General features: G+C 42.9%; 1 non-coding gene across 1 annotated transcript; it reads right to left on the bottom strand.

Annotated features, from left to right (window-relative positions):
- Positions 1 to 7153: 7153 nt before the first annotated feature.
- LOC136478712 (small nucleolar RNA R71) lies at positions 7154 to 7261 on the bottom strand. The gene has a single exon (XR_010764428.1). It is a non-coding gene; the product is annotated as a small nucleolar RNA R71 (small nucleolar RNA).
- Between the last annotated feature and the right edge of the window lie 1797 nt (positions 7262 to 9058).

A 9058-nucleotide genomic window follows, 5' to 3' on the forward strand; every position in this document is an offset into this window, starting at 1 on the left:
AGTGTGAATGGATTAATATTCTTTGAAGGTTTAATCTATTATCTTTATTATGGCTGCCATCGATCCTATTGAACCCCACTGTTAGAGATAATAGGTTAGATCTTATAGGTTTATGGATCTGTCCACGTTTAATGGTTGAGTGTTTGCATGTTATGAGCTTGCTCCCACTGGAATCGGCTATTTTAGCCAATAGCCTGTTTATTGAGAATATACTGGCTATTCATGTGTTTGTATTTGTTCTTGTCTTGGTTAAAAGCTAGTATATTTCTCAGTTAATATAGATGCTTTCATGTTTACTTATCACATCTTTTACATGCTCTCATGATGATCGACTGTTAGGATCTATACATTTAAATATTTGATGATTGCTGATATGCTTATTTTATTCACCTTGCATCATGAACATACTAGATATCAACTCTTTAGTCTATAGCCTTATCTCATTGGCTACTTAGCTGCTCATTTGGAAATGTCTGGGACAACACTGGCATATTCCACCTTAAATTACTAATCAATCTTTCCTCCTTGTCAATTATAGGATCAAATTAACTGGCACGCCCTAGGTCACGACCATCCTGGTTCGGTGTGTCCCTAAGCTTGGGGAGAGCTCAGGATCTGCTCCACATAGTTTCTCTTGGCTTGCTATGTGTTTCTCGGCAGCGAGTTAGTCACCACTTTTTGCCATCGATAGAGTAATGGCAGCCTAGGAGACGGTGTGTAGGAGCGCGATGGGAACGCCAATCTCCTAGGACTAGATGTTGGTGCCACCTCCACTGATAACAACCCTAGGGTGTGCCATTGGCCCTGACTCCACCTGAACCATTAGAGGAATTGGGGACTAGAGCTGGTCCACCCTTCCTCGATGTGGACCTATAGCAATTCATGGGGATGGCCTTCATGGCAACCGATGGGAGGTGGAGGTGGGGACTTTGTGAGGTGAGACGAGGGATTTTGTGCAATGCAAGGTGGAATGAAACAATTGGAGCAAGGCCAGGCTTTATGTATACACATGGATGGTAGGGCTTCTAAGGCTAGATAAAGATTTATTTTTTCTAAACCACTACATGTTGCCTCGGGTGCCATCACGCTACCTCAGGAATCGCAACCATATTACACCGGGGAAAGCATGTGCGACTAGAGACGTAGGAGTAATGGCATTCCCAACCGTCCTCTAAAAAAATAGAGCATGTCTCATCCATTTATGCTAATGAGACAGCACAAAGATATCACATGTATGGCCGGTGGACTTTCTGTCTAGGTGACACTTGTTCACAAGAACTCCTCATGGCATGGTTGTTGCAACTTCAACAAATTTTATTAGATACATGCAAATAAGACGAGTTGGGTTAACCATAGATCAAAGCCACTCATACTACTGATACTACAAACAAATGCACACAGATCGCTATGACACTCAAAACTATGGACTACACATTTTCTATCTAACATGTTCAAATATATGGTGGAAGTACTTTCTTACGTGCGCAGTAGAATTTCAACACCTATGGCTACTCTGTTCTACATTTAGGCTAGACTTGCTCCTCTCAAAGAAACCTTGCGCAGTTGCTGAGAGCGAAGTGAATGCAGGAGGAAAGCCTAGTGCAGGTTGTGATAGGTCTTTTCACTCCTATCCAAGCAGTCACAATAGTCGAGGGGTAGACTGAATAGGAGTTCCTTTCATAAGCAATTTCTCTTAGTTTTTTTTGTAGAGACATGCTAGCTAACAAGATGAGTTTGGTTCACCATAGACCAAAGCCAGTCATGACTACTACTACCACTATTGATATGTGTTTGCTTCACCAAATTAAGGCACAAAGCAACCCTTGTGCGGTTGCCAAGATTGAGGCATGTCTGGCCCATTCAAATTTACAATGCTCGAACTATCATGTAGGCATGAAGATAATTGTGAATGGTACTTTGTGAAGCAAAAAGTTTGCACAATTACATGCGTAATAAGAGGATATCAGTGCTACTAGATAGAAAGATAATGATAAACCAGACTTCATATATATTTGGATTACAGAAATGATACGAGTTTAGACTACATAACCATGCCTTCATCTACCATAATAATAAGAGGAGAGCAGTGCCAACCCAATACTAAAAGTCTTCTAACTACTACCTAGATATACTACTTCTAACTATAGATGATTAGCATGACTTGATACTAATTCTAACGGCATCTATCGGCATACTAATCCTAACTACATATGTTGACATGACTTATACTACTAATGAGGAGTGCCATACCACACCTCTATGCAAGTCATGCAACAAGGGCACCAATAGGCATGAACAAAATCCAATGCCTGCAAGGTAAACCTACCTTGGGTCAAGCCAGCAAACCTCTCTGCCATGGTGAACCATGAAAGCTCTAGTTTGGTTTTGGTGAATTGATGAAACCCTAAGTGCTAACCTAGTTTATCAAGTGATCATGAGATAGGTAGCACATTCCAAGTGATGAAGCAAATGAAGATCATAGCATGATGATGATGATACCATGGTGATGATCAAGAGCTTGGACTTGGAAAGAAGAAAGAGAAAAACAAAAAGCTCAAGGCAAAGGTATAAACCATAGGAGCTATTTTGTTTTGGTGATCAAGACACTTAGAGAGTGTGATCACATTTAGGTTTGATAGCCGTACTATTAAGAGGGGTGAAACTCATATCAGAATGTGGTTATCAAAGTGCCACTAGATGCTCTAACTCATTGCATATGCATTTAGTATCTAGTGGAATGCTAACACCCTTGAAAATGTTTGTGAAAAAATGCTAACACATGTGCACAAGGTGATATACTTGATGGTTGGCACATTCGAGAAAGGGTGAAGAAGTTAGAAATGAAAAGGAGTTAATCTCGCTGGTCACAAAGTGACCGGACGCTGGTCCTAGTGGAATCGGCGCGTCTGGCCAGTTGGAACAGCAGAGATGCTGGCGTCGGTCAAACGACCGGATGCTGGGTCTTGAATGACTGGACGCTGGAAGGGTGTGTCCAGTCCTATTGTCGGGCAGCGCATAGAGGCTAGGGTCTCTGACCGGACGATGGTAGGGTCCGGTCATGCTTGACCGGACGCGTCCGGTGCGCGAAATGCATTTCTGGAACCTTACTAGAAATGACCGGACGCTGGTGGTTCAGCGTTCGATCAGTTATAGCGCAGCGTTCGATCAACTCAAGTGACTATTGAAGTCAGGACACGTGGCTGTCGTCGGACGACGGGACACTGAGGTCCAACGTCCGGTCAACATGACCGGAGCATCTGGTCAGCCCGCGTTGTGCCTAGTGAAGGGGTACAACGGCTCTATTTTGTGGGGGCTTCTATTTAAGCCCCATGGCTGGTTGAAGCTCATACCTTTGGCCATTTTCATTGACATAGCAACCTTGTGAGCTTAGCCAAAGCCCTCCCACTCATCTCCATCATTGATTCATCATCTTTGTGAGATTGGGAGTGAATCCAAGTGCATTGCTTGAGTGATTGCATCTAGAGGCACTTGGTGTTCGTGTTTCGCTGTGGATTTCAGCTTGTTACTCTTGGTGGTTGCCACCACCTAGACAGCTTGGAGTAGCGAGGATCGTCGAGCAGGAGGTTGGTGATTGTCTCTGGCTCCGATCATGGTGATTAGTGAGGGGTTCATTGACCTTTCCCTAGCGAAGAGCCAGCAAGGTACTCTAGTGGATTGCTCGTGGCTTATGTGATCCTCATCTTGTGTTGGTTGTGCAGGCACCCTATTGAGGGTTTGGCATGTGAAGCCAATTAGCGCAGTGAACCTCCAAGTGAGTGAATCAGCCACAACAAGGACTAGCTTGCCGGCAAGCAAGTGAACCTCGGTAAAAATCATTGTGTTCATCATTGATTCCGAGGTGATTGGTCTTCATTGTTATTCATCCTTGTGATTGATTAGGTTCCTTCATCTACATGGTGGTATAACCTTCTTGATCACTCTCTTTACATTACTGCAAACTAGTTGTCAAGCTCTTTAGTAGTAGCTAGTTGTGAGAGCTTGCTTGGTTGGTTGGTGTGGCTCTTTAGTTAGCCTTTGAGAGCACACTAACATAGAGTAGTGTCATAGCTTTTGTGTGAATAGATACTATCTAAACTAGAATTGTGGTAAGTGGCTTGCTTTTTGAGTAGGCTAGCGCAACACTTGCTTCGCCTCATAATTGTCTAACCATTATGTTAAGTGTTGTTGTAGAAATTTTTATTAGGCTATTCACCCCCCCTCTAGCCATTAGGACCTTTCAAACCAGGCACAGCCAGATGATCCCTTCAGGCCATCTAGCCCTGGTTCATCACCAGGGCACGATGGTGGGAAACATTCTTATCGTTGGTGTAGGTGCCATCTAGGGGAGCATGTGCCCTCGCCAGCACATGTGCCCTGGAATGGGCCCTAATCCAACCATGGGCCATATGGTTGGGGTAGACGGGGCACACCAGGCCACCATACGGGTTGACGTGCAAGAACAGATTTGGTCCTAGGGGAAAGGCATTGTGTAGCCGTGCAGATGATCATCATTCGAGGCTATCATGATGTAGCTCGGAGAGCCATCGCACTTAGCCTCAGCATCGGCCAACATGTCAGCCTTGGTCTTGTCATTGGGATCCGTGGATGGCAAGGGGGACTACGATGGTATAGGTGACCAGCCCTCGCTAGGAGCGGATCCAGCGATGGTGAGTGGACCCAGCAATGGTGAGTGGGACCACACTAGGGTCGGTGGTGGTGAGTGAACCACCAGTACCATTGGTGTCAGCATCATCGCTGAGGGTGATAGGGAGAGCATCAACCTAGGAGACTATTTATGGTAGTTAATGCTCATCATAAACCATCAACTTAACTTATATAAATACATGAAAGAGATCATCAACCTAGGTTTAGGGGTTTAAACTAACAATTTCCACAAGCTTGGGTGAATTATGCATTGCAGGAGGATTTATTCAGAAAATAGCTCCTAGGACCACCGTCATACACTTTAAACAAGCAAGCCGACATAAATGAACGATTTGACTCATGAAACTTCCAAAAGTCAACACAATACAGAGTCAAGGACCCACCACTGTAGAGTGGGGGCCATCTATCATAGGGATAGTCCGGTTGGCCCCACCTATAGGGCCGGCTGGCATATGGGTCTTAGCTATTGGTCTCCGCTTCATCATGCACTCTCGACCGCCTATGAGGATCAATCTCCACTATGTATGAAGGTCAGTTTCAAGTCAATCATAAGCAAGGAAAGATGATGCAGATTGATGACGTGGCAATGCCTTGGCCCCTACTCCATGACCCCTATATAAGGTGCCCTCTACCCCCTCCCAAGGCATCATATCTTGAATCATTTGCATTCAGAAGATCAAACCAAGAAGAGTCTACAACCTCAGAGCTCCCTACACATAATTCTTTAGGCATAGCTAGCTAAGTTAGATTAGAGAGAGTCAAGCATCTTCGCTTAGATTCCTGATCCCTGTCAAGAGTTTGGCTTTGGTATAAGTTTTGTATCCTTTATTCATATATTTACTATGACATTGTTCTATACATTTATCATGTTCTTAGTTATTATGTTCATCATCTACTTTGATTATATGCTTAGTGTAGTTAGAGTTATTGTGATATTTATGCATATGTTTGTAGAGTGCTCATCCTTAAGTTTGAACGGGGTGAGTGGTCGACATTGTGAAAGCATGGTGCTTATATCATGTTTACCTGCGAATGCACCCTATATTCCAGATCGTGTGGTAGATCGCGGGGGGTGATAGCCCCGTTGAATCCTCTATAATCCACCTCCCATCTGTAGGACTAGTAGGATGTGGTTGCAATGGAAGTAGTCAAGCTCTTTCTTGCTCTTCATTAGTAATGTCCCTTATGCATAGATGGAAGATAATCTTTTGCTATATTAAGTATGTATTGCACATCAATGTATGCTTTGACTTGTAGCTATAGAATATTGTAGGAGTTAACCTCTCTTATATCTACTTAGTCTTGCTATTGCTATCTTATGGAGTACTATGAGTGTTACATTTATCGTTCATATATTATTCTATCTCTTGGTTTACGCTTGTTTAGAGTAGTCTTATTGATCCATCATAAGGACAAGTTATCAATACCAAGTTACAAGTTATCAATACTTGTTATCATTACTAGTTTACATTCAATACTCATTATCAATACCATGGATATCAATACATAGCCAGATCTTCCCTGTGGTAAAATATAAATAACGATACCTAGAACACTCCCGAGTGAAGTCCTACAATAGTATATTTGTGCGCTTGTAGATTTCATATATGTATATTATTTCTACATCACATTCGTACCATAAGCATTTTTGGTGCCATTACTAGGAGTAGACCTAAAACTCCATTCTTAGTAATGATGCTAAGAAATGTGAACAAGCATTTCTAGTGCCATTGCCAGGGAAGGCAATTAGGCATTAATGTATTGATAATTATGTAGACAAGTATTGATAACTTTGGAAAGTAGCTAGGCATTAATGTATTGATAATTATGTAGATGAGTATTGATAACTTTGGAAGGCAGCTAGACATTGAAAAGAGTATTGATAACTTTACTTATGGATGAGATCATAAACCAAACCACCTCTGCTCAAACAGGCTTACCCTTGTCTTATTTGCTCATATCTTATGTAGGGTAATGCATGTCTAGTTTTGACCTTCTAGACAACTATGTTGAAGATCCTGAAGTACTGATCCAAAGGGGCAAAGCTCAAAAATCCAAAGAAGCTGCAAGCTTCAACTTCTCAATCAAACCAGACAAGAAGGAGCTTAACACTAGTCCTTGAGACCATGGCTGACAAGACCCTCTGTGAATTCTCTGCTCCAAGTGAGGCCAACATCCGTACCAGACTGGTGGTCAACACGGGGAATGACTCATTCAAACTCAGGCCTAGCTCTCATCAAGTGCAAGCCAACTAGTTTTGTGGAAAGGCACATGAAGATGCTAGTCCCCATCTCCAACACCTCTTGAAGATTTGCAGCACTTTTACCATCATAGGAGTCACCTGAGATGCCATATTACTCCACCTCTTCCCATTCTCACTTTTGGGGAAGTCGAACCAATGGTTCTACGCCAATAAAGACAACATCAACACCTAGGGAAAATTGCTCCAATGCTTTTCTTCCAAGTTCTTCCCTATGGGCAAGACCAACGCCTTGCATGGGAGAATCTCAAGCTTTCAGCAATAACATGACGAATCTATCATTAAGGCATGTGAATGCTTTCAAGATTACATATTAGAATGTCCTCATCATGGGATGGAGAATTTGCTACTTATGTAGACTTTCTACCACAGGCTGAACCAATAGCACCTATAAAAAAATGGATGCTGCTGCTGGAGGAGCATTCTTATCACTTACACTCCCACAAGCAATAGCTCTTGTTGAAAAGATGGCCTCCAACCAAGGATGGTATGAGGAACGTCTTCAACCTTGCAAGAGAGGAGGTATGCATCAAGTCAAGGAGGTAGACATGTGTGTATATAGGAAAGGGGATTCCATAAGCGCACATAACTATAGTGTAGCACTTTGCTTGGTGAGAACCAAGTGTTGAATTTATATTTTCCCAAAGGAATGTGGATAGGCGTGTTAGGGAATGTGGCAAGGTAAACTAGGTAGGTAGGTTTAGCAACATGGGGTTGATGGAGGATGGATGGAAAAGAAAAGATAAAAAGGTTGATCACACAAACAACTGGTAGCTAGAAGTGTACTGTAGCTAAGTGTAAGAGATGTAGCTAGTAATCTTAAGCAACAAAGGTAAATTAATGATAGTGAGAACATCCTTAGTATGAGGGGCATACTTGCCCTAAATTTAATTCAGCACAAACCACAATGAGCCCTACATTTTAATAACTAGACCCAACATGGTGGAATACAGAGAAAGGACAGGGCTATCACCACCTACCAACTACCACAATCTTTCGGTGGATCTAGCTGTACCTACAGGCAAGATATAGCCTAAGCACCATGCTTAATCTATAAACTCACTGTTTTGATATGAGCTCCAAGTGAAATGAGATCAAAACACCCTAACCAGATGGTAGAACAAGTACTAACGATGAATGAACTAAACACTAAGATAACTTTGATGCTAATGCCAAAGAACAAGCTACCTAGGCTCACTAGTGATAAACAAGAGCAAGACATGACTTGAACTAAGTAGAGCTATATTACTGAATAAACTACTTGACAAAGTAAAGTACCAAATAAAGTAAATGCTAAAAGAAAGATTACAAAGGAGCTATACTAGACCAAAAGACTCTTCTAGACTCTAAGGCGAGCTCCGCTCTACTCTATCACTACTAGCAAGCTACTACTTCTAAGGCACTCTGGAGAGCTTCTAGAGAGCTTGGAATGCTTGAGTGATGATCTCCATCGAGCACCACAACCCCTTTTATAGTGTGTAGAGGGCATGGGGGTACTTGTAGGCGAAGATGACATGATGGAGTGGCAGGGGGGCATCAGCCGACCTAGAGGGGCATCAGGCCAACCGTCCCCTATACCGCCTTGCCATCCAATGGCGATGAGGAGCTCCTAGATGGCGGTTGCATGGCAGGTAAGTTAGTTCTTTAGTTGGTAAGGCAGTTTGAAGGTTTGTTTGTCCCCTCGAAGTGGATGACAGTGGGCCCATGCATCCATTGGAGCTTAACCTCCATCCTTGGATCAAACCGACATGGATCAAGCGTGGGGATGCATCCTAGGACATGACACCTTGGCATTCACGTGGATCAATGATGTGGCAGGCCAGGTGGGGCATTAGGCAACACCATGTGGCATTGGCTGACCCCACCAAGTGGGCCCATGGCCACCTGCCATGTCCACTTGCTTCCAATACACCTTATTTGTCCATTTTTGTGATTTTTCCTGCATACAAATAATTTTTCCAAGTACAAGTGGAACTAGGTGAATTATAAACATAATATGGCACATGTGATGTTGTTTTAACTTGGTTTTGTGTGAAATGTTGATGGTCAAATAGGTGTTAGTGACCATCAACAAGCTACACCTTTGCTCGTCCCGACCAAAGATGCAGGTTTACCATGTTAGGATCAGGAGTT

This window comes from Miscanthus floridulus, chromosome 8 (genome assembly GCF_019320115.1).
Source record: "Miscanthus floridulus cultivar M001 chromosome 8, ASM1932011v1, whole genome shotgun sequence".
Classification (NCBI taxonomy): Eukaryota; Viridiplantae; Streptophyta; class Magnoliopsida; order Poales; family Poaceae; genus Miscanthus; species Miscanthus floridulus.